The sequence below is a fragment of the Somniosus microcephalus genome, chromosome 1 (assembly GCF_052327205.1).
Source record: "Somniosus microcephalus isolate GS21.2 chromosome 1, FLI_Smic_1.0, whole genome shotgun sequence".
NCBI classification, from domain to species: domain Eukaryota; kingdom Metazoa; phylum Chordata; class Chondrichthyes; order Squaliformes; family Somniosidae; genus Somniosus; species Somniosus microcephalus.
Window position 1 is genome coordinate 71,485,324 of NC_140987.1, and position 21,325 is coordinate 71,506,648.

The following is a 21,325-nucleotide window of genomic DNA, read 5'->3' on the forward strand; positions in this document are numbered from 1 at the left end:
AGACATCCCTGTTCCTGTACTCAAACCCTCTCGCTACGAAGGCCAACATACCATTTGCCTTCTTAACAGCCTGCTGCACCTGCATGCTTACCTTCAGCGACTGGTGCACAAGGACACCCAGTTCTTGTTGCACTTCCCCTTCTCCCAATCTATTGCCATTTAGATAATAATCTGCCTTCCTGTTTTTGCCACCAAAGTGGATAACCTCACATTTATCCACGTTATATTGCATCTGCCATGTTTCTGCTCAATCACCCAACATGTCCAAATCATCCTGGAGTTTCTCGACATCCTCCTCACAGCACACACGCCCACCCAGCTTTGTGTCATCTGCAAATTTGGAGATATTACATCCAGTTCCCTTGTCCAGATCATTTATATATATTGTGAATAGCTGGGGTCCAAGGACCAATCCCTACAGTACCCCACTAGTCACTGCCTGCCATTCAGAAAAAGACCCATTTATTCCAACTCTTTGCTTCCTGTCTGCCAACCAGTTCTCTATCCAAGTCAATACCTTGCCCCCAATCCCATGTGCCTTAACTTTACACGCTAATCTCTTATGCAGGACCTTATCGAAGGCCTTCTGAAAGTCCAGATACACCACATCCACTGGTTCTCCCTTATCTATGTTACCAATTACATCCTCAAAAAATTCCAGTAGATTAGTCAAGCACGATTTACTTTTTGTGAATCCATGTTGACTTTGTCTGATCCTGTCACTGTTTTCCAAGTGCTCTGCTATTACATCTTTTATAATGGACTCTAGCATTTTCCCCACTACCGATGTCAGGCTTACTGGTCTGTAATTCCCCGTTTTCTCTCTACCACCTTTTTTGAATAGTGGGGTAACATTAGTTACCCTCCAATCCATGGGTACTGTGCCAGATTCCATCGAATGTTGGAAGATGATCAGCAATGCATCTACTATTTCTAGGGCCACTTCCTTAAGTACCCTAGGATGTAGATTATCAGGCCCTGGGGATTTATCGGCCTTCAGTCCCATCAATTTCCCTAACACCATTTCCCTACAAATACTGATTTCTTTCAGTTCCACCCTTTCATCAGACCCTATCTTCCCCGGCATCTCTGGGAGGTTATTTGTGTCCTCCTTTGTGAAGACAGAACCAAAATATGTATTTAGTTGGTCTGCCATTTCTTTGTTCCCTATTATAAATTCCCCTGATTCTGACTGCAAGGGACCTACACTTGACTTCACCAATCTTTTTCTCTTCACATATCTAAAAAAGCTTTTACAGTCAGTTTTTATGTTCCCTGCAAGCTTACTCTCATTCTATTTTCCCCTTCTTAATTAATCCCTTTGTCCTCCTTTGTTGAATCCTAAACTGCTCCCAATCCTCAGGATTATTGCTTTTTCTGGCCAATTTACATGTCCTCTCCTTGGATCTTATGCTATCCCTAATTTCCCTTGTTAGCCACGGTTGAGTCACCTTTTTTGTTTTATTTTTATGCCAAACTGGGATGAACAAATTCTGTAGTTCATCCATGCGGTCTTTGAATGTTTGCCATTGCCTATCCACCGTCAACCCTTTGAGTGACATTCCCCAATCAATCCTACCCAACTTGCGCCTCAGACCATCGTAGTTTCCTTTATTTAAATTTAGGACCCTAGTCTCTGAGTCAACTACTTCATTCTCCATCTTAATGAAGAATTCAATCATATTATGATCGCTCCGACCCTTGGTACAAACATGGACAAAAGAGCTGAATTCCAGAGGTGAGGGGAGAGTGACTGCCCTTGACATCAAGGCAGCATTTGACCGAGTGTGGCATCAAGGAGCCCTAGTACAATTGGAATCAGGGAAAACTCTCCACTGGCTGGAGTCATACCTAGCACAAAGGAAGATGGTTGTGGTGGGTGAAGGTGAATCATCTCAGCCTCAGGACATCACTGCACGAGTTCCTCAGGGCAGTGTCCTAGGCCCAACCATCTTCAGCTGCTTCCTCAATGACCTTTCTTCCATCATAAGGTCAGAAGTGGGGATGTTCGCTGATGATTGCAGTGTTCAGTTCCATTCGCAATGCCGCAGATTATGAAGCAGTCCGTGCCCGAATGCAGCAAGATCTGGATGACATTCAGGATTGGGCTGATAAGTGGCAAGTAACATTTGCGCCACACAAGTGCCAGGCAATGACTATCTCCAACAAGTGAGAGTCTAACCATCGCCCCTTGGCATTCAACAGCATTACCATCGCTGAATCCTCCACCATCAACACCCTGGGAGTCACCATTGACCAGAAACTTAACTGGACCAGCCACATAAATACTGTGGCAAAAAGGGCAGGTCAGTGGCTAGGTATTCTGCAGCGAGTGTCTCACCTCCTGACTCCCCAAAGCCTTTCCACCATCTACAAGGCACAAGTAAGGAGTGTGATTGAATACTCTCCACTTGCCTGGATGATTGCAGCTCCAACAACACTCAAGAAGCTTGACACCATCCAGAACAAAGCAGCCCGCTTGATTGGCACCCCATCCACCACCTTAAACAGTAACTCCCTGCACCACCGGCGCACTGTGGCTGCAATGTGTACCATCTACAAGATACACTGCAGCAACTCACCAAGGCTTCTTTGACAGCACCTCCCAAACCCACAACCTCTTCCACCTAGGACAAGGGCAGCAGGCGCATGGGAACACCGTCACCTCCAAGTCACGCACCATCCTGGCTTGGAAGTATATCATCGTTCCTTCATCGTCGCTGTGTCAAAATCCTGGAACTCTCTCCCGAACAGCATTGTGGGAGTACCTTCACCAAACGGACTGCAGCAGTTCAAGAAGGCGGCTCACCGCCACCTTCTTGAGGGCAATTAGCAATGGGCAATAAATGCTGGCCTTGCCAGCGATGCCCACATCCCAGGAATGAATGAAAAAAAATGCTGAGGCAAAATAAAAAAAATTGCAGCCAATCTGGAGAATTTCCCTCTGACTCCCTAAGGTAATCGAGCAAAGTTCCAGGAGACCACGGTTGACCTTGACTCATCATAATCACAACTAATGAGCAACTTACCCCTATAACTGGATGTGTCCTTTTCTTCTACGAATTTGTCAAGTTCCCATGCTCACCATGTCATGGTAAGACAAGCAGAAACACTTCCAGGGTAATAACCTTAGGGGGAAAAATTGGGTTGCACCCCCTTTGGGGTGCTAACTTTGCCGGGGTGCTACTTTTAGTGCCCCGAAAAATGTAGCGCTCCCGCAGCCAAAATTCACCAGTAGTGCCCCAAGAGGGAGGTGGGGCGCTACTGGAAGCGTCTCGCCTCCCTCTTGGGGCGCTGTGAGTGAATATCGCGGCACTAGGCGCTGCGGTACTGCAGGCCTTCCTCCCCTTATTAAAGGGAAGGGGCCCAGCGCAGCGTGACCCGGGGCCAAGCTGGGCCACCAGGGATCAGAGTGCCGGCAAAAGAGCCCCGCACTCAAGAGAAGTGCTGGGCTCACGGAGTGCAGCCGGCACTCCGCAGGGGGGCTGGTCAGGAGGCCGGGGACGGCAACGGGGGCAGGTGCTGGCAGGCGGCCAGCAACAAAAACGACCGCCCGGCACCTCCCCATTAATTTGCGCCACCCCGGCCGTAGGTAGGCCCCGCTGACCCCGTCGGACATAACGTCCAGTGGTAAGTCAGGGGGTGCTACCGAAGATCGCGGCCAGGGCACGAGCGGGGTGCTGCGCACGGCAATGACATCATCGCCAGCGGCGCAGCTCCATGGGGCGCTAACAGTTACCGCCGCCGCTAACCTCCCACTGAATTTCACGGGAGGCGTTGGCGGCGCCGCACCCAGGCGCTAGTTGCTTTGCGCCCCACTAGCGCCCTGTTAGGCGCTAACGGGAGGCGCAAAGCAACTGAATTTTTAGGTCTTATTATGTCGACAGGTGATCTCCAGTTCTACCATTCCTATCCATGTCAATTGCCTTGGATTGTCCACAGCCTGCAGGAGTCTAACCCCGAGTACAATTAGATCAGGGAATTGCCTGGGTGATTTGCAGAATATGATGCTGTTAAGCTGTTCATATGTGATTGGCTGTTTACGTTTTTCTTCCATGGTAGTTATTGGCTGAATTTAAACCATTTTACCCCAGCTCTTTTATCTTGGATCACTCTCATGAGTGAGTCCCAACTTATCGTGCCTTTTTAAGACCATCTGTCCTCACCTTGAGATTTAGGTAAGCTTTTGGTAACCTGTCAGGGAAACAAACCCTGCCTGATAATTGCTTTTAGCTACTGGATCTTGTTTTAAGTCTAAAATATCAAGCACATTTATTTGATATAAAATGAACAAACACCTAAGTGACAGTCATGTAATAGAGTTGCATATTTATCATGGACATCCTTCCACCCAAGTCCTTGAGAGGACATAATGGCCCAGAAATTCAGGTCGGGGGCTTCCCGCGGGTGCAAGCCCCCGACCTGCACTTACCTTGCGCGCCGGCAGTTGAGCTCTGGGCTCCCGTGGAATTCCGCTCCGGGGCCTGGCCCAGCTATCGGCACGCTGTGCTTGCGTGTCCCAGAGGCGTAGTTAGTGCGATGCGTCCCCTGGGATCACGTGAGCCATGGGCAGCCAATCAGAGGAGGGAAAAGCCCATTCATAAGATTGACAGGAAGACCTGTCTAAACTTATGAATATACGGGACCCAAAATAACAGTAAACCTTCAAATAATTTTTTTTTTTAATCACACTTTTTAAATAAACTATAAATTACATTAAATAACTATTTTAAACAATAATTTAAATTTTTGAAAAAAATAATTTTATAAAAAAACGGGGCTAAAAATAAACTTACCTTGCTTTAAAGTATTTAAAAATAATAAACCTGTGGAAAAAGTGTTTTAATTTTAATTAATTGACCACTCACCTTTTAAAATGCAGGCCTTACGCCTGGTTTTTACATTTCTAAAATCTAAAGACTCATGGAAAAACCTGTTAAAAAAAACATAAGTTCAAAGCGCACGCGCAGACTCCCGCGCACACGCGTTGGACCTCTGAACCCCTTTGTTCAGAGGAACGGAACTGCCGGTTTCCTGCGCATGCGCAGTGCATGCAAGAAACCGGCACTTCCATCGGGTCCATGCGTGAGTACCCCGTGCGTGCTCATGCGTTGGGACCCGAATTCCTGGGCCAATAACATAAGATAATGGGGTAGAAATTTGATGGCACTAAACAAGCTCCTAAGCCTCTTTGTAAATATATTTTAAATAATACATAGGCCAGAATTTTCTGGCATCCGTGCGGGTGGGATTAGAGGCAGGTCGGGAGTGAAAGTTGAAATAACTCGGAGCTGGTCAGGAACCTGCCGTCATCCCGCCTCCACACACCTTTCACTCGGGTGCATTTGCTAGCGCGGCTGTGACCCGAACGGCAGAGGCAGCCGAGCTAATTTACCTCATTATTAGGGACTTGTCACACCCTTAAGAATCTTGTTAACCCTACCTTTCCAATTTCACTGGATGACCACGGAATTCACGCAGCTTAGGAACCGGACCACGATGAGCCCCAACACCAGCAGCAGCAGGCACATCAGCAGCACCAACAACAACACCACCGACCTTCTCCTCAACCACCTGATGCTACACAGGATCGAGGACATCAGCGCAGGGCTGCACCACACCGGAGGCAATATCCCCAACACAGTGTATACAGGCAGAGGATGTGTTTCCTCAACATGACTGAGCAGCAGTGCCAAAGGAGGCTTAGGCTATCGCACCAGGTCGTCGCAGACATTTGTAGATTGCTGGAGCAAGACCTGCAGCCCAGAGGATCTGGTGGACACGCCTTACCAGTGGCTGTCAAAGTCACCAGCGCACTTCAACTTCTTTGCCTCAGGCTCCTTCCAGGGATTTGCAGCAGACATTTGCGGCATCTCGCAGTCGTCCGCCCACAGATGCATCACACAGGCCACCGATGCCCTGTTTGACAGGTCAGCCAATTATATCAACTTTGCCACTGATGAAGCCAGTGTTACTGAGCGGGCGCTCGGCTTTGCCGCTCTGGCTGGCTTCCCACAGGTGCAGGGTGTCATCGACTGCACACATGTGGCCATCAGGGCACCCCATCATCACCCAGGAGTTTTTGTCAAACACAAGGGCTTCCACTCCCTTAATGTGCAGCTCGTCTACAACCATAGGAAGATCATCAAGCATGTGTGCGCCTAATTCCCTGGCAGCTGCCATGACTCTTTCATGCTGCGCCAGTCCACCCTCCCTCAGCTCTTTACACCTCCAAACTGACTTTCCAGCTGGCTGATTGGAGACAAGGGCTATCCACTGAAGACATGGCTCATGACACCCTTGAGGAGGCCAAGTACTCAGGCCGAGAATAGATATAATGAAAGCCACATTTCCACCAGATGTGTCATAGAGCAAGGAATAGGCATGCTGAAAATGCGCTTCAGATCCCTTGACACATCTGGAGGAGCCATTCAGTACGTACTAGCCAGGGTCTCCAGAATCGTCATGGTCTGCTGCACTCTGCACAACAAAGCGCAGTAGCGAGGATTAGCGCTGCATGAGGAACAAGGTTCTGAGCGCACAGCCTCTTCAGACGAACAGGAGGAGCATCAGCTGGAAGACGAGGAGGAGGAGCAGGAGAAACCTGCGGTCCAGGTCCCACCAGCACCCGAGCACATTGCTGCCAGGGCTGGCCTCATCATGACCAGATTTATTTAACTTCAGACATTGCACCCATACGGCTGCCATATGCTGCACCAGGGTGCCACCACCCCACAGCAATACCATAAAGCATCCCTACAATGACCAGGCCATTCTTTTCAAACTGACCACCATTGCTGGAGGTAACATTATATCTCACCATTCACTCCAACTCACTAAGCCACTTCCAAAGTTTCAGTCAAAATTGGCCATGAACAGAAAGTAGTGAAAATAATAATTTTTATCTGTGACATCAGAGTAACGGAAACTTAACACAAACAGTTATTAAAACACCCAAGTGCTTACCCTTGTGCATCTACTTGTGTTTCATCTTTCTCTTACACGTGCTTCTATGAGGTGCTACCCCTGTGGTTTCAGCAGAGGTAGAGGCAGCCAGCTCACTTCCCTGCTGTGACTGGTTAGACACTTTTGGCAGATGTCCTCTTGTTCTTGGAGCCTCTGATGGCCCCACCAAAGTCTGCTCCTCCTGCGACTGCAGGGTCAGACTCAGCCATCGCTGTCCGAGGAGGCATGTGGGGCTCTGACTGAGGGGATTGCAATGGGGGAGAAGTGTGAGCGCTTTGAGAGGAACCCCATCTTCCATGTTCTCTCTCACTGTCATCCCTCTCATGGGCCACCTGCACTTCCCTGCTAGCAAGGAGCTGGAGAGCACCTTGCTGCACAGCCATGAGGACCCAAGTCTACATTGACATCCCTCCTAGAGAGGAGGTCTATGAGTGTCTGCCATTTATTCTCCTTAGATACCAAGTGCTTATGTGAATGGCGCATTAGCTGCTCCATGCAGGTGGCCATCCTTTCCATGGAAGAGCATACTTTCGCCATCCCCTGAGACATGGTGGTGCTCATTTTGGAGATGAACTCCACCATTCTCTGCACATTTGCAGACATTGCGGTCGCAAAACCTATCAAAGCCTCCTGCACTACATTTTGCACCTCCAGGATCGCCCTCTTTCTGAATGGCCCCCGAGACTCAGCGTCTGCATTCAGCTCAGCAGAGCTGGGAGTATCCTGTGCCCTCTGGCGAGGAGTCTCCACTGCTGTCCATGTCTCCACCATCTACTCTTACTTGTGACACACCAGGTGACAACGCTATATCTTGTGTGGGACCCACCAAGGTGTGTGCATCTGCGCTGATGCTGGGTGTGCTTATGTCTACTGACGGTGCACCCTCAGAGGCTGGAGGCTCCTCTGAGGAGTCATCTTCCTCTTCCTCCTGGACAGTGAGGCAGGGGGGCTCTTGATGGACCCATGGGAGAGTAAAGAGATGATTTAGAAATGTCATATCAAGAATGGGTAATTGTTAAATCTGTATATCTTTAGGTAGTGTGTCCTTCAAATAATCGACAGAGGCTGCAGAGAACAATCAACAGGTGTTTACTGGATGAGGGTTGCTCTAAAACTAAGCAGTACAGATCCGTACTCAGGGTTATATACAGGTGTGGTCACTGCCGGTACTACAGTATACAGGAGCTGTAAAAAGTAGTTCTCCCCTTAAAGGTACATACACTACAATTCCTCCCCTTTTAGATTAACAGTACCATAACATTCATTTAACAATTAACACTTTTAACGTGCAACATTAACTGAAAATAGTCCATTTATAAATTCAGTCTTTGGGGCGGCTTCCTGATCCTTTCTGGATAGTGCCTTTCCTGAGTGTCTTGCTCTTGGTGCGGAGGCGATTCTGGCACCCTGTCGTCGGTTGGTTCATCAGCTTCCAATACTACTGTTTCTGGGGTAGATGCTACCTGTATGTCGGGTTCATTACCAGGTACGCGAGACATGGGGTTGACTCGTTCCTGTGACGCTAGGATCTGGTTGACATGGCGTCTCACAATGTTCTCCCCAACATCCACTGTGTACATTAGTGGCCCCTGCCATGTGCATATCGTTCCTGGTTGCCATTTCTCTGTTCGGTAGTCGCGGGCCAAGACTGGTTGCCCTACATTGAAGCTCCTTGTCGGCTTCTCATTGATGTGCTGGAATTGCTTATTCTCAACATTTCTTCGTACATTTGGTCTGAGCAAATCCAGACGAGATCTCAACCTTCGGTTAAAGAACATCATGGCCGGGGTCTGGTTGGTAACTGCATGTGTCGCATTTCTGTAGGCTAACAGGAAATTGTCCACCTTATGCTGCAGTGGAATGTCATCATCGCACATGGCCCTTACTGCCTTTTTAAAGGTTTGTACGAACCTCTCAGCCAATCCATTTGTGGCTGGATGATACGGGGCGGATGTGTAATGCCTTACCCCATTCCTTTTCATAAATTTCCGAAACTCTTCGGACACAAACTGTTGTCCGTTATCAGAGCAAATCTGCTCCGGCAAGCCGTTCCTAGCAAATATGGTCCGCAGGACTGCAATCGTTTTCTCCGTGGTGGTGGAGGACATTTTGATCACCTCAGGCCATTTCGAGTGCGCATCCATGGCTATTAAAAACATTGAGTCCATGAATGGACCAGCAAAATCAATATGCACCCGTTGCCATGGAGAGGAGGGCCACTCCCATGGGTGTAGAGGGGCATGTGGTGGTGCATTTTGGACCTTCTGGCATCCTGAGCAGCTCTTTGTCAGGTCCTCGATTTGCTGATCGATCCCCGGCCACCACACATAAGCCCTAGCAAGGCTTTTCATTTTCACCCCTCCCAGATGGCCTTCGTGCAGCTCATTGAGCACTCTCTCCCTTAACTTGGGTGGAATTACCACTCGGGATCCACACATCAAGGTCCCCTGGCATACTGACAGCTGTTCTCTTCTGGATGAGAATGCTGGCAACAGTGAGTCGCCATGTGTTGGCCATCCCTTCACCGTCAAGTCATATACCCGAGACAGTGTCGGGTCATTTCGGGTCTCCTTCTCTATATCCGCGTTAGTTACTGGCAAGCGTTCAATTATAGTCGAATAAAATATTTCGACAGGGTCCACTGCTGGTGCTTCCTCCGCAGTAGGGAGTGGCAGGCGTGATAGCCCATCAGCGTTTCCATGCTGTTTCATGCCCTTATACTCTATTTCATAATGGTTCGCCCCTAGAAAAAGGGACCATATTTGTAGCCGTTGCGCAGTCATCACCGGATGCCCTTCTTTGGATTAAAGATGGAGACAAGTGGTTGGTGGTTGGTCAGCAAGGTGAACTTCTGCCCGTGCAGATAGTGGTTGAACTTTTTCACTCCCCACACTAGGCTGAGGGCCTCCCTGTCAATCTGGGCGTAGTTACGCTCGGCTGAGGTTAGTGACTGAGACGCAAAGGCTACTGGCCTCTCCGAGCCGTCCGGGAATTTGTGCGACAGCACCGCTCCAATACCATAGGGTGATGCATCACACGCCAACCGAATTGGTAGTGCTGGGTTGAAATGAGCCAACACCTCTTTTGATGTGATCAATTCTTTGCAGTTCTGGAAAGCTCATTTACATTCATCATTCCACTTCCATGGTACCCCCGTTTGCAGTAGGGTGTTCAGTGGGTGTAGTACTGTAGACAAATTTGGCAAGAACTTATGGTAGTAGTTCACCAGCCCAGGAACGACCTCAGTTGTGACACATTTTCCGGTGCTGGAGCCTTGACTACTGCCTCAATCTTTTCAGGGGACTTATGTAACCCCTCTTCATCAATAACGTGGCCACAATACGAGATCTGCTTCTGGAAAAACTCGCATTTGTGGCGTTTAGCTTGGAGCCCATATTCCTTCAATCTAGTGAGCACCTGCTCCAGGTTGGCGAGGTGATCACTGTCATTTTCGCCCGTGACCAGGATGTCGTCCAAATAACACTGGGTCCCTGGAATCCCTTGCAGGACTTGATCCATTGCCCTTTGCCAAATAGCCGGAGCTGATGCTACCCCGAATACCAGCCGGTTGTATTGGTAGAGACCTTTATGAGTGTTGATCGTGAGGTAGTGTTTCGAGGCTTCTTCTACCTCCATTTGCAGGTACGCCTGGGCCAGATCAATCTTAGTGAAGCGTTTTCCTTCAGATAGCGAGGCGAAAATATCTTCAATCCGCGGAAGCGGATATTGTACCGTGTGAAGGACTGGGTTCACTGTCACCTTAAAGTCCCCACAGATGCGAATCTTCTTTAGTTCCCCAGGCGTATTACTCAACAACCTCTTCATTACAGGAACGATGGGTGTAGCCCACTCGCTCCAGTCCACTTTGGACAGTACTCCAGAACGTTCCAAACCTTCCAGCTCTGCTTCGACGGCTGGGCGGATCGCATAAGGCGGTCTGGCCTTAAAAAAACTTTGGGCTTGCATTTTCCTCTCTTTTGATCGTCGCTGTTATACCTTTTAGTGTTCCGAGTCCCTCCTGGAACACTTCTTGTGCATCAGTTAGCATTTTTGACAGTCGTCCAGGTGTGACGTCGTCATCCTTTTTGGCATCTACCGTCAGTGCTTGTATGGCATGCCAATCTAACTGTATCTTCCGGATCCATTCACGTCCTAGTAGTGGTGGTCCTCCATCTGGCAATACATATAGGTCCATTTTTGGTGTTTCCTTGCCGTTGTATATCATGTTCACCCTTATTTTCCCTTTGGGGTAGACTTTTTGCCCCGTGTACGTCTTCAAGACAATCTCTGTATCTCTCAAGGGTATATGTGAGAATAGCCGCTTGTAGTCCCTTCGGTTTATGACTGTTAGGGCTGATCCTGTGTCCAATTCCATTTTCACTTGGACTCCATCTATCTTGAGCGTGACCCAGGTAGTTTGGTGATCCTTCATTTTGATTACATTATGTAGTTTCAGACAACCCAGCTCCTTGCTTCCGGAGTCTGTATCACTTTTCTGTTCATCTGAACTACTCTCCGTCACGTTATGTACCTTTTTGTACTTCTCCTGTGGAGATTTCTTGCTGCTGGTTTTCTTTCCTGACCTGCAGACTCTTGCTATGTGTCCTATTTCTCCACACTGTCTGTACACTTGGTCCTTAAACCAACAATCCTTATGGTCATTGTTAAGTCCGTGAATGATTGAGACACGGACTAGCAGGAGAGAAACAAACAAGTTTTTACTGGTGAAAGGCATAAACGAAACTAACCAACACAGGCTCTCTAGCGCCTTTTATACAGGGGTGGTCACTGCCGGTACTGCAGTCTGAGACCAGTTATTCTCTTAAAGGTACATACACAGCAATTCCTCCCCTTTTAGATAAACAGTACATAACATTAATTTAACAACTAATGATAACGAATTACAATCACAATTACTGTTGCTAAATACATTGGTTAAGTTTAAGCAATTATAAGTTCAGTCTTTGAGGAGGCTTCCTGATTCTGTCTGGATAACGCCTCTTTGGAGTATCAGGTTCTTCTGGCAATGTTGAGTCAGAATCAATGTCGTTGTTTGGTTCATCTGCTTCCAATATTACCGGTTCTGCGGTAGCTGCAATTGGAACATCGATTTCATTACCAGGTGTATCAGATCGTGGTGTGGAGTTGACGTTTTCCAGTGACTCTAGAATCTGGTCAGCATGGCATCTTACAATGCTCTCCCCAACGTCCACGGTATACATGAGAGGTCCTTGTTGTGTACAAATCGTTCCTGGCTGCCATTTCTCAGTGCGGTAGTCCCGGGCCAAAACTGGTTGACCTATCTTAAAACTCCTGGTCGGCCTTTCATTCATATTCTGAAACTGCCTGTTCTCCACATCTCTTTGGGCGTTTGGCTTAACCAAATCCAAGCGTCATCGTAGTCTTCGATTGAAGAACATCATGGCTGGAGTTTGGTTGGTAACCGCATGTGTCGCATTCCGGTAGGCAAACAAGAAGTTGTCCACCTTGTGTTGTAGGGGTATATCTTCATTACACATTGCCTTGATAGCCTTATTGAATGTTTGGACAAACCTCTCGGCCAATCCATTAGTGGCTGGATGATATGGGGCAGATGTGTAATGCTTAACACCATTGTTCTTTAAGAACCTCCGGAACTGTTCAGACACAAACTGTGGTCCATTGTCAGAGCAAATCTGTTCAGGCAGCCCATTCCTGGCGAATATGGTCCGTAAAACTGCGATAGTTTTTTCCGTGGTGGTTGAGGACATTTTTATTACCTCTGGCCACTTTGAATGTGCATCCACCGCAATTAAAAACATCGAGTCCATGAAGGGACCAGCAAAATCAATGTGCACCCTTTGCCATGGAGATGAGGGCCACTCCCATGGATGCAGAGGAGCTTGTGGTGGGGCGTTTTGGACCTTCTGGCATCCTGCACAGCTCTTGGTCATCTCTTCGATTTCTCTATCGATTCCCGGCCACCACACAAACGCTCTGGCTAAGCTCTTCATTTTTACCCCACCCAGATGACCCTCATGAAGCTCATTGAGCACTCTATCCGTCAACTTAGGTGGAATTACTACTCTGGATCCACACATCAAGGTTCCTCTGCACACTGACAGCTGTTCTCTTCTTGGCGAAAATGCTGGCAGCAGTGGTTCGCCATGTGCTGGCCATCCCTTCACCGTTAAATCATAGACCCATGATAGTGTCGGCTCATTCCGTGTTTCCTTTTCTATGTTTGCATTCATCACAGGGAGACATTCGACTATGGTCGAGTGGAATAACTCCATTGGATCCACTGCAAGGTCTTCTTCTTCCACCGTCGGCAACGGTAGATGTGACAATCCATCAGCATTTCCATGCTGTTTAGTTCCCCTGTACTCAATGTCATATTGGTGTGCCCCTAGGAAAAGGGACCATCTCTGCAGCCGTTGTGCTGTCATTATCGGTACGCCCTTCTGAAGGTTGAAAATGGAGACAAGAGGTTGATGATCGGTTAGTAGAGTAAATTTTTGACCGTGCAAATAGTGATTGAACTTCTTCACCCCCCACACTAGGCTGAGGGCCTCTCTGTCAATCTGGGTGTAGTTACGCTCGGCAGAAGTTAACGAGCGTGACGCAAAAGCTATCGGCCTCTCCAAACTATCAAGGAATTTATGTAACAGTACCGCCCCAATGCCGTAGGGAGACGCATCACACGCCAGCCTGATTGGCAGTGCTGGGTTGTAGTGAGCCAATACTTCCTTCAAAATGATTAAGTCCTTGCTCTTCTGAAAAGCACGTTTACAATCATCACTCCATTTCCATGCTACCCCTGTTCGTAGCAGGGCGTTCAGTGGATGCAGAATTGTCGACATATTCGGCAAAAACTTATGATAGTAATTCACCAACCCGAGGAATGACCTCAGTTGCGACACATTTTCAGGCGCTGGGGCCTTAACAACCGCTTCAATTTTGTCAGGGGACTTATGTAACCCCTCTTCATCAATCACGTGGCCACAATACGATATCTGTTTCTTAAAAAATTCGCACTTGGGGCGGTTGGCTCGCAGGCCATGTTCCCATAGTCTGGTGAGCACCTGTTCTAGGTTGTTAAGGTGTTCACTGTCATCTTCACCTGTTACAAGGATGTCGTCCAAGTAACACTGAGTCCCCGGAATCCCTTGCAGGACTTGTTCCATCGCTCTTTGCCATATCGCCGGAGCCGATGCTACTCCGAATACCAATCGATGATACTGGTAAAGACCTTTGTGAGTGTTTATCGTGAGATACTTCCTAGAGGACTCTTCAACCTCCATCTGCAAATATGCTTGTGCTAGGTCAATTTTTGTAAAACGCTTCCCTCCAGACAGTGAGGCGAAGATGTCTTCTATCCTTGGAAGAGCATATTGTACTGTGTGAAGGACAGGGTTCACCGTCACCTTGAAATCCCCACAGATGCGAATCTTCCTTGGCTCTCCGGACTTATTGCTTAACGTTTTCTTCATGACAGGAACGATGGGTGTCGCCCACTCGCTCCAGTCTACCTTAGACAACACGCCCACCTTCTCCAGATTCTCCAGCTCTGCCTCGACGGCTGGACGAATTGCATATGGTACCAGTCTCGCTTTGAAAAACTTGGGAACTGCATTCTCTTCTATTTTTAACGAGGCGGTTACGCCTTTAAGCGTGCCCAGTTCTTGTTGAAATACCTCTTTGGCGTTAGCTAAGATTGTTGACAATCGTCCAGGAGTGACGTCTTCATCTTTTTTACCGTCCACCGTCATTGCATGAATGGAATGCCAATCTAAGTTTATCTTCCTGATCCATTCCCGTCCCAATAACGGTGGTCCACCATTTGGCAGTATGTAGAGATACAATTTCCGTATTTTCTTGCCATTGTATTAGACAGGCACCCTTATTTTTCCTCTGGGGTATACTTTTTGCCCCGTATACGTCGTCAAGACGATGGATGTCTCTCTCAAGGGTATGTGTGAAAATAGCCGCTCATAGTCTCGTCGATTCATGACGGTTAGCGCTGATCCTGTATCCAATTCCATTTTAACTTGGGACCCTGCTATCGTGAGGGTGACCCAAATGGTTCGGTGATCCTCTTTTGCGATTACATTGTGAAGTTTGAGACAGCTTAATCTCCTGTTCTCGGATTCACTATCGCTCATCTGGTCTTCGGAACTACTGTCCGTCATCTTTTGTACTTTCTTGTACGGTTCCTTAGTAGCCTTTTTGTTGTCGCTGGTCTTCTTCCCAGACGTACAAACTCGTGCAATGTGTCCAATCTTCCCACATTGTCTGCATATTTTGTCTTTGGACCAGCAGTCCTTCTGGTCATGGTTAGTTCTGCCGCAGCGATAACATTTTGCAAATCCCCGTGTCATTTCGTGGGTGCTGTATTCCTGTGGTTTTTGTTGAATTTCTGCAGCTCCCCTGGCTGCTGCTTCATACGATACTGCCACGCTGAAAGCTTTATCCAGTGTCAGCTCTTTTTCTGCGAGTAACTTCTTCTGTGTTCCTTCACTCAGGAGTCCACAGACAAATTTGTCCCGTAGGGTATCTGCCAGTCCTGCTCCGAACTGGCAGTTATTTGATAGCTTGCGTAGTTCCGTAAGATACTCAGCATTGCTCTCATCTTTGTGCTGAGTTCTCCTGTGGAATTTAAATCTTTCTGCTATCAACAGTGGTGCAGGGTTTAAGTGCTCCTGTAGAACAGCAACAATTTCATTAAAACTCTTCGCCTTCGGTTTGGCTGGAGTAATCAGATCCCGCAATAGGCCGTACGTTCTAGCGCCCATTACGTTTAGCAATATTGATGCCTTTTTCCCCTCCGCTATTTCATTTGCTTCGAAATATACCTCGACTCTTTCCACATACGTGGTCCAGTCCTCCAATGTATTATCAAAAGCAGTGATACAGCCAGTCTTCGGCATCTTGCAAATCTAAAATGCGCCTCCCGCGCTTTGCCTTCTTCTCCGATTTAACAAAATGGCGCCTCCCGCGCTTTTCCTTCTTCCCCACTGTTGTTAGCGCTGCTTTCCACGGTTTCTTGCACGTATTCTTTTTCTTTTATTATTTTCCCGTCATGGAGCAGACCCTCTGGAACACTTCCCTCCCTCTTCTGAGATCCGAACGCTGCCCAGCTTCGAAACACCAGCCGAGCCCTGTATGCTCCACCCTCTCTCTCTCTCCTTGCTTCCCAACTCGCTGCCCAGCCCCGTTGCAGCCCAGGAAGGATCAGAGCACTACCTGCCACCAGCCCAATTAGCTGGGAAACCACGGACCGAGGAACCCAGCCTGGCTCTGGACAGTCTCTCCTGCAAGTTTTGAAATCGATGATTGACGGTCGACGCCAGTTTCTCGAGTTTCAATGGCCTATTTTTTTTTTTCTTTCTTCTGGCTCCGACCTTCAACACGTCGTCGGAGCTGCTGCTGAGTTGCAGGTAAGTTTGTTTCTAACTCGTCGCCAATGTTAAGTCCGTGAATGATTGAGACACGGACTAGCAGGAGAGAAACAAACAAGTCTTTACTGGTGAAAGGCATAAACGAAACTAACCAACAGAGGCTCTCTAGCGCCTTTTATACAGGGGTGGTCACTGCCGGTACTGCAGTCTGAGACCAGTTATTCTCTTAAAGGTACATAGAAACATAGAGATAGGAACAGGAGTAGGCCATTCGGCCCTTCGAGCCTGCTCCGCCATTCAATGAGATCATGGCTGATCTTCGTCTGAGATCATAGCTGATCTTACCAGTTCAGTACCCCGTCCCCGCCTTTTCTCCGTAACCCTTAATCCCCTTAGCCTTCAGAAATATATCCAATTCTCTCTTGAAAATATTTATTGAATTAGCCTGCACAGCCCTCTGTGGCAGGGAATTCCACAGGCTCACCACTCTTTGAGTGAAGAAATTCTTCCTCATCTCTGTTTTAAATGATTTGCCCGCTATTTTTAGACTGTGGCCCCTGGTTCTGTGCTCCCCGGCCATTGGAAACATTCTCTCTGAATTCAGCCTGTCCAGGCCTGCCATAATTTTATATGTTTCGATGAGATCCCCTCTCAATCTTCTACAGCCGTGTGTTCTGCCGCAGCGATAACACTTCCCTGCTCCATATGACATTTCATTTGTGCCATATTCTTGCGGTCTCCATTGTATCTCTGCAGCACCCCATGCGGCTGCTTCGCGTGATACTGCCATGCTGAAAGCCTTGTCCAGCGTAAGATACTTTTCTGATAGAAGCCGTTTCTGGGTTCCTTCACTTTGAAGCCCACACACAAACTTGTCCCTTAAAGTATCTGCGAGTCCCATTCCAAACTGGCAGTGTTTCGATAGCTTGCGCAGTTCCGTTAAATACTCAGCATTGCTTTCGTCTTGATGCTGGTTCCTTTTGTGGAACTTAAATCTTTCTGTTATCAGCAGCGGTGTGGGGTTTAAGTGGTCATAGAGTCATAGAGTCAGAGAGTTATACAGCACGGATAGAGGCCCTTTGGCCCATCGTGTCCGCGCCGGCCATCAAGCCCTGTCTGATCTAATCCCATATTCCAGCATTTGGTCCGTAGCCTTGTATGCTATGGCATTTCAAGTGCTCATCCAAATGCTTCTTAAATGCTGTGAGGGTTCCTGCCTCCACAACCCTTTCAGGCAGTGAGTTCCAGACTCCAACCACCCTCTGGGTGAAAAAGTTCTTTCTCAAATCCCCTCTAAACCTCCCACCCTTTACCTTGAATCTATGCCCCCTAGTTATTTACCCCTCTACTAAGGGAAAAAGCTCCTCAGCATCCATCCTATCTATGCCCCTCATAATTTTGTACACCTCAATCATGTCCCCCCTCAGCCTCCTCTGCTCCAAGGAAAACAAACCCAATCTGCCCAGTCTCTCTTCATAGCTGAAGCGCTCCAGCCCCGGTAACATCCTGGTGAACCTCCTCTGCACCCTCTCCAACGCGATCACATCCTTCCTGTAGCATGGCGACCAGAACTGCACACAGTATTCCAGCTGTGGCCTAACCAGTGTTTTATACAGTTCCATCATACCCTCTTTGCTCTTATATTCAATGCCTCGGCTAATGAAGGCAAGTATCCCATATGCCTTTTTTACCACCTTATCCACCTGTTCCACCGCCTTCAGGGATCTGTGTACTTGCACACCCAGATCCCTCTGACCCTCCGTCTTGCCTAGGGTCTTACCATTCATTGTGTATTCCCTTGCCTTGTTAGTCCCCCCAAAGTGCATCACCTCGCACTTTTCCGGGTTAAATTCCATTTGCCACTGTTCCGCCCATCTGACCAACCCATCTATATCGTCCTGCAGACTGAGGCTACCCTCCTCGCTATTTACCACCCTACCAATTTTTGTATCATCCGCGAACTTACTGATCATACCTTTTACATTCATATCCAAGTCACTAATGTAGACCACAAACAGCAAGGGACCCAGCACCGATCCCTGTGGTACCCCATTGGCCACAGGCTTCCAGTCACAAAAACAACCTTCGACCATCACCCTCTGCCTTCTGTCACTAAGCCAGTTTTGTATCCAATGTGCCAAGGCACCCTGGATTCCATGGGCTCTTACCTTCTTGACCAGTCTCCTGTGCGGGACTTTATCGAAGGCCTTACTGAAATCCATATATACCACATCCACTGCGTTACCCTCATCCACACACCTAGTCACCCCCTCAAAAAAATTCAATCAAATTAGTCACACATGATCTTCCCTTGACAAAGCCATGTTGACTATCCCTGATTAATCCTTGCCTCTCCAAGTGGAGACAAATTTTGTCCCTCAGAATTTTTTCCAATAATTTTCCTACCACTGATGTTAGGCTCACTGGCCTGTAGTTCCCCGGTTTTTCCCTACTTCCCTTCTTGAATAATGGTACTACATTAGCAGTTCTCCAGTCCTCTGGCACATCCCCTGTGGCCAGAGAGGTCCTGAATATATGTGTTAGAGCCCCCGCAATCTCTTCCTTTGCCTCACACAGCAGCCTGGGATACATTTCATCCGGGCCTGGGGATTTATCCATTTTTAGGCCAGCTAAAACCGCCAATACCTCCTCCCTCTCGATGTGAATATGTTCGAGCATATCACAGTCCCCCCGCCCTATTTCTATGTCTACATCGTCCTTCTCCATAGTGAAAACAGATGCAAAAAATTCATTTAGAACCCCTCCTACATCTTCCGGCTCCACACACAGATTGCCACTTTTGTCCCTAATGGGCCCTATTTTTTCCCTAGTTATCCTCTTACCCTTAATCGCGGGGTGGGGGGGGGAGAGCCTCGGGAAATCGCGGGGGGGGGGGAGAGCCTCGGGAAATCGCGGGGGCGGGCGAGCCTCTGGAAATCGCGGGGCGCTCGCGCCGGCCACACTGACCGCGCATGCGCCGGCCGCACTGACCGCGCATGCGCCGGCTGCACATGCGCCAGCCGCGAGAGCCCGCTCCCGGCGCCGGCCGCCGCTCAGCATTCCCGCTCTGGCAACGGCACCGGACCTCAGGTAGGCAGGGGGAGGGGCCGGAGAGAGGGACAGAGGGGAGCGGGGGAGGGGAGGGAGGGACACACAGGGGAGGGGTGGGGGTGGGCGAGGGGAGGGAGGGAGGGAGACAGGGGAGGGATAGGACAGGGAGAGGACATGACAGGGAGAGGGGGGACACACAGGGGCAGGGAGACCAAGCGCCCCAAAATTGCCCTCGCGCCCCAAAATTGCCCTCGCAACGCGGGGCTCCCCAGCTAGTATACTTATAAAACATCTTAGGATTTTCCTTTATTTTGCTCGCCAGTGTTATTTCATGGCCCCTCCTTGATCTCCTAATTTCTTTTTTAAGTATCCCCCTGCACTTTTTGTACTCCTCTAGGGCTTCCTCCGTCTTTAGCCTTTTGTATCTGCCAAAAGCCCTCCTTTTTTTCCTAATCCATTCTCGTATATCCCCTGACATCCAAGGTTCCCTGTGGTTTTTGGAACCACCCTTGACCTTTACGGGAACATGTTGCATTGTATGATCCCAATCTCCCTTCTGAAAGCCTCCCATTGCTCTGATGCGGATTTTCCTACAAGTAGCTGATCCCAGTCCATTTTGGCCAGATGCTGCCTTATCCTATTAAAATCGGCCTTCCCCCAATTTAGAACCTTTATTTCCGGCCCATCCCTGTCCTTTTCCATGACCACCTTAAATCTTACCATATTATGGTCACTGTCACGAAAGTGCTCACCTACTAGCACTTTTTCCACTTGGCCGGCCACATTCCCTAGAATTAGGTCCAGTACCGCCCCCTCTCTTGTAGGACTTTCCACATGCTGGCTCAAAAAGCTCTCCTGGATGCACTTTAAGAATTCTACACCCTCTGAGCCTTTCACACTCTGACTATCCCAGTTGATATTGGGGAAGTTGAAATCCCCCATTATTATTACCCTATTATTTGCACATTTCTCTGAGATTTGCCTACATATCTGTTCCTCTATCTCCCCCTGACTGTTTGGAGGCCTATAGTACACTCCCAGCAAAGTGCTTGCCCCCTTTATGTTTTTAAGCTCCACCCATATGGCCTCATTAGAGGAACCTGCTAATATATCATCCCTCCTTACTGTAGTAATTGACTCCTTAATTAATATTGCGACACCCCCTCCTCTTATACCTCCCCCTCTGTCTCGCCTGAAGATTCTGTACCCCGGAATATTGAGCTGCCAGTCTTGCCCCTCCCTCAACCATGTCTCCGTGATAGCAACAATATCATACTCCCATGTGTTTATCAACACCTTCAGTTCATCCACCTTATTTGCAAGACTCCTTGCATTAAAATAGATGCCATCCAGCCTTGCCCTTATATATTTGCCCTGTCTACCAAGCTGACTTGTTTTTTTCTCTATAATTGGCAGCACATCACCCCCTATTTCAGCTCCCCTCTGTATCCCATCCCCCTGCCAAGTTAGTTTAAACCCCCCCCAACAGTGCTAGCAAACCTCCCCGCAAGGATATTTGTCCCGCTCTGGTTCAGGTGCAACCCGTCCGACTTGTACAAGTCCCACCTTTCCCAGAAGCAGGCCCAGTGATCCAGGAAAGTAAAACCCTCCCCCCTACACCAACTCTTTAGCCACGCATTCATCTGCTCTATCCTCCCATTCCTATACTCACTAGCACGTGGCACTGGGAGTAATCCAGAGATTACAACCTTTGAGGTCCTGCTCTTTAATCTGTTACCTAGCTCCCTAAATTCTTGATGCAGGACCTCATCCCCCTTCCTACCTATGTCGTTGGTCCCAATGTGGACCACGACCTCTGCCTGCTCACCCTCCCCCTTAAGAATGCCCTGTAGCCGCTCAGTGACATCCCTGACCCTGGCCCCAGGGAGGCAACAAACCATCCTGGAGTCACGTTTGCGGCCACAGAA

General features: G+C 48.5%; 1 protein-coding gene across 1 annotated transcript in view; it reads left to right on the top strand.

Annotated features, from left to right (window-relative positions):
* LOC147124159 (CXXC-type zinc finger protein 4-like) overlaps positions 1 to 21,325 on the top strand; it is a 133,184-nt gene that overhangs the window by 94,697 nt on the left and 17,162 nt on the right. The window lies entirely within an intron of this gene.